This window comes from Gossypium hirsutum, chromosome D11 (genome assembly GCF_007990345.1).
Source record: "Gossypium hirsutum isolate 1008001.06 chromosome D11, Gossypium_hirsutum_v2.1, whole genome shotgun sequence".
Lineage (NCBI taxonomy): Eukaryota > Viridiplantae > Streptophyta > Magnoliopsida > Malvales > Malvaceae > Gossypium > Gossypium hirsutum.
Genome location: NC_053447.1, coordinates 49,436,128 through 49,440,758, shown reverse-complemented (window position 1 = coordinate 49,440,758; position 4,631 = coordinate 49,436,128). Strand labels below are relative to the sequence as shown.

Below are 4,631 nucleotides of genomic sequence, written 5' to 3'. Positions count from 1 at the left end.
TTAAAAGGATAGGGAACAAGAATCAAATGCGGTGATTCTCAGAGGTTTGACTAGTTTGCTCCATTCCTCATTCTTCGCTTGTTCTTATTGAACTGAGGCATCCACGAACACTTGAATGCTACTCCAAATGGTGGTTGGATAACTCTTTTTCAAGATGTGAAATAAAAAAGGAATAGGGGAAGAAAATAAAGAACAATGGAAGGGAATGAAAAGAGAAAAGTGAGAGAGAAGTGAAGAAACGAATGGGTTTGAGATGTGTTTGAAGTGAGCAGCCAAGGGGCGTATTTATAGGTTGAGGAGACTGCTAAAAATAGCCAAAATCAGCAGCCAAAGACTACCCGCCTGGCCGGCCACACATGTGGCATGTTTGAAGATTTCAAACATGCTATTTTTAGGTAAGGGCAAATCTTGAAAGGCATGAATAGTGGAGGGGTTTGAATGCAAATTGAAGAAGTCTTAAAGGGCCATTTTGCAAGAAAAATAATCAGCCGATCAAGCTAATTGGGTCAACATGTGGGATGCTTTTCAGCTGCCCAATGCTCGGTGAATCGGTTTTTCTCGGTTCAGCTCAACTGGGCCCCTTTTCATAATTAATTAATAATAATTTATTTAACCCAAATTAAATTGGATTAAAAATTAAAAATAATTATATTATTAATTAATACACATAATTTGGACCATCCTAGGCTAAAAAATTAATTCGCTGTGATGCTTCAAAATTGCTTCTCGATTTTGCGTTTCTAGTAGTATCTGTCGAGCTGTTTTTCGCCCTTTCTGCAAATCTGTCAAAAATAATAAAAATTAATCAAAATTTGATATAAAATTAATTAAAATTCAACATGTTCATAATTTTAGTGTAATTTAATTATTTATAATTATTATATATTTTTCGACAAGAATTTTACCGAAACTGCATGAATTTGGGTTAAAAAGGGCGTGAAAAAGTGTGTATATTTTCGTGTGTCCAAATATGCACGACCTAATGAATGAATTATTTTAAGCTAAATCAAAGTAGAACTAAGGTTTATTCTAAAATGAGTTTGTTAAGGTCTTCAAAAGTAATGTAAGTTAGCTTAGCCATTTCAGTGGCTAATGTAGCCTTCTTAGTCTAGCTATAATGTCTAGGCTGGGTTTGGGAAGTTACAATACATGAGAATATCATCCATAAAGACAATTATGAACTGATCCAAATATGAGTGGAACAGATGGTTCATCAAATCTGTAAATGCAACAGGCACATTAGTCAATCCGAATGACATGACCAAGAACTCATAGTGACCATACCGAGTCCTAAATGCAGTCTTCTGAATATTAGACTCCTTCACCTTGAGCTGATAAGAACCAGACCTTAGATCAATCTTCGAAAACATAGTTGTACCTCTAAACTGATCAAACAAGTCGTTAATTTGGGCCAAGGGATACTTGTTCTTGAAGGTCCATTTATTCAATTGTCGGTAATTGATGCACAGCCTCAAAGTACCATCCTTCTTCTTCGTAAACAATATTATGCACCTCAAGGATATACACTCGGTTGGATAAACCCTCAATCCACCAAATCTTGGAACTGGATCTTTAACTCCTTAATTTCCTTTGGTGCCAAGCGATACAACGCAATGGACACCAGTGCGGTATCAAGATAAACCTTGATACCAAACTCTACTTCCTAATCTTATGGAAAACCAAGTAGCTCTTCTGGAAATACACTAAGAAAATCCCTTACGGTATGGATATCTTGAACTCTCAACCCCTTACTCCCCAAATTCAGCACATAGGTTAAGTAAGCTTCACTTTAATCAACAACCTTTTAGCCTTGGCCATTGAAACTAAGTTAGAGAGAAATTTGAGTCTCTCCCCAACGACTACAACCTCCAACCCATCCAAAACCCACAAGGTGATTCGCATCGTCTCAAAATCCACATTTTCCTTATGCTTGGTCAATCAATCTATCCCAAGTATCACATCGAAACCATGGAATGACAGCTCCATCAAATCCATCGAAAAATATACACCTGAATAATTAGAGGACACCTACGGTACACTGATAACTCTTGAAAACAATTATATTTCAAGCTTCTAGAGTGAATTAATTGTTTGTAGTTAAGTAAATATGTTTGCATCACTAGGATATTTTTAGAATATTACATAACAAAGCTTGGATTATGCTATAAATTCTATTACTTGTTACTTTTATTATTGGGGAAGAAAGGTGTTGGTTGTGGTTGGAAGCAGGTGCATGATAAAGATGAGAAGAAAGAAAAGAGTAGGGAAATGAAGGAAATGAAATATTGCCATGGCAAAATGCTGGTTAGATTGCCAACAAGAATGCCACAGAAATTTCAGAAAGATGACACAACACTCAGTCCATGTCACTCTTAGCCAGCTGTACTTGTACCAAATAAACCACCTTGAAAAGGAGGAAGCAAAAGGTGTGTGCTGAGAGGCACGGACCTACCCTATAAAGGAGGAAAGAGAAGAAAAGAGCGAAGGATTTGGAGAGAGGGGAATTAGATAGTAGTTTTTCTCTCTGCATCAAAATCTCGTTGAAAAACTCAAAGAAAAGAGAGGAGAGAGTAGCAGTTTACAGAGCAAAAAATTCATAGATGCCAGGAAGGGGAAGAGAAATTTACCCTGACTTTTGCATCAAACCTCATTATTAAAGTGAAAGCTGGAGTAGTGAGAGCTTCTTGTAGTTTTGCCTTATTTTCTGATTTGAAATTTGTGATTCATAAACTTAAATGATAATGTTGAATGGTTTTGTTCTGGATTTGAATGCCCAATCCATGAGCTAAATCTCATTGTGTTGGAATTATTTGGGTGAATTTTTATTATCTTTAATGCCCATGGTATAATTTTGAGTAGATTGCTGTTTCATTCGATTTGTGGTTATTTTAAATGCTTGCATACAAGCTTTAGACATAGATGATTGTATGGTACGTTAGTAGATCTGATTTAATTAAGAAAAGATTAAATAGATTAGATTATTATCAGTTGATAAGACAAGTGTTCGAAAGAATATTTGTAGCACTCTAGACATAGAAGTTACGATCTGTACAGGGAAAGGAAGAACAATCTTGATATCATTCTTGAGTTCTGCAGACATACAAAAAAACAAACTCAGAATGGTAGCTCAAAGTTTGGCTTTCAAAAGAAGCAGACTGCAATAGTGAATCCTTGAGCAGTAGAATGGTTAAGATTTTGCCATGGCATTATTATGGTACAAGAATAAAGCCTGGGTAATTCCAAACTTTATCATTCAACAGTACAAATCCTCCCCACTTATTCTTTGAGAGTTTCCATAGCATTTCAATTGCCCCAGCATTATTTTATTCATAATTGATTTTATTCATCCATTCATTAAATGTCTTCATCAATTTTTCATTTGTTTCTTTTGCACAGTTTAATTAGTAAATTTCATAAGTAATAGCATTACAAATTATTTTAATCAATTCTGATCCTTGTGGAGATGATACTCACTCATCACTTTATTACTTGATTCGACGTGTATACTTGCACATTCACATTACACATTCATACGCGACAAGTTTTTGGCGCTGTTAACGGGGATCGACAATATTGGTGAAAATTTTGGTGTATTATACCTCTTTAATTTTGTTAGTTAGCTTAATTAGTTGTTTTATTTTTTTCCAGGGTTTTTGTTGGTGCATGAGTAGAGATATTTCTACAATTGAAGAGTATTCTTTTGATCTAGAAATTGAAACAATCTTGAGAAGAAGGAGAAAAGAATTGCGAGAAATGGAAAGAATTAGAAATAATCAGGTAAGAGAAGAGCCATTACATCAGGATGGAAGGGATGTTGATATTCCTCGAATAATAGATGATAGAGATAGACCTATCAGAGAACATGTAGTGCTGATCTTGGATGATTTAAATCCAGGGATTGTCAGGCCGCATATTCAAGCTCAACATTTCAAGTTAAAGCTCGTGATGTTTCAAATGTTTCAAACTGTAGGGCAATTTAGTTAATTACCTACTGAAGATCCACGGTTGCACTTAAGATTCTTTTTGGAAGTCTGTGATTCATTCAGGCAGCAGGATGTTCTTGAAGATGCCCTGAGGCTAAAGTTATTCCCTTATTCATTGTGGGATTGTGCCAGAGCATGGTTAAATGCATTGCCGTCAAGTACGGTGGCATCCTGGAATGAACTTCTTCAAAGGTTTCTGCTAAGATATAATCCTCCAAATATGAATGCCAAATTGAGGAAAGATATTACGTCCTTTCGACAATTTGAGGATGGACATTATATGAAGCATAGGAGTGATTCAAGGAGTTAATTAAAAAATTCCTAATGCATGGTTTTCAACATTGGATGCAAATGGTAATGTTTTATAATGGATTAAATGCACATAAAAATGATGGTGGTTGACGCATTTGCCAATGGGAATTTGCTTGATAAATCATATAATAAGGCATATGAAATTCTAGAGAGGATAGCAAATAATGATTATCAATACCACACTACAAGAGTAGCAACTGACAAAAGAGTTGTTGGAGCAATGGAACTTGATGCAACTACTTCCCTAATAGCTCAGGTATTATCTTTAACGAATATGATTAAAATACTGAAAAGACCGGTTATAGTGCAAGAAATAAAATCAGCTGAGTTAGCATG

The 4,631-nt window shown here is 35.3% G+C and overlaps 1 non-coding gene across 1 annotated transcript; it reads right to left on the bottom strand.

Annotated features, from left to right (window-relative positions):
• Positions 1-4,212: 4,212 nt before the first annotated feature.
• Positions 4,213-4,318, bottom strand: LOC121223946 (small nucleolar RNA R71). The gene has a single exon (XR_005921413.1). It is a non-coding gene; the product is annotated as a small nucleolar RNA R71 (small nucleolar RNA).
• Positions 4,319-4,631: the final 313 nt, after the last annotated feature.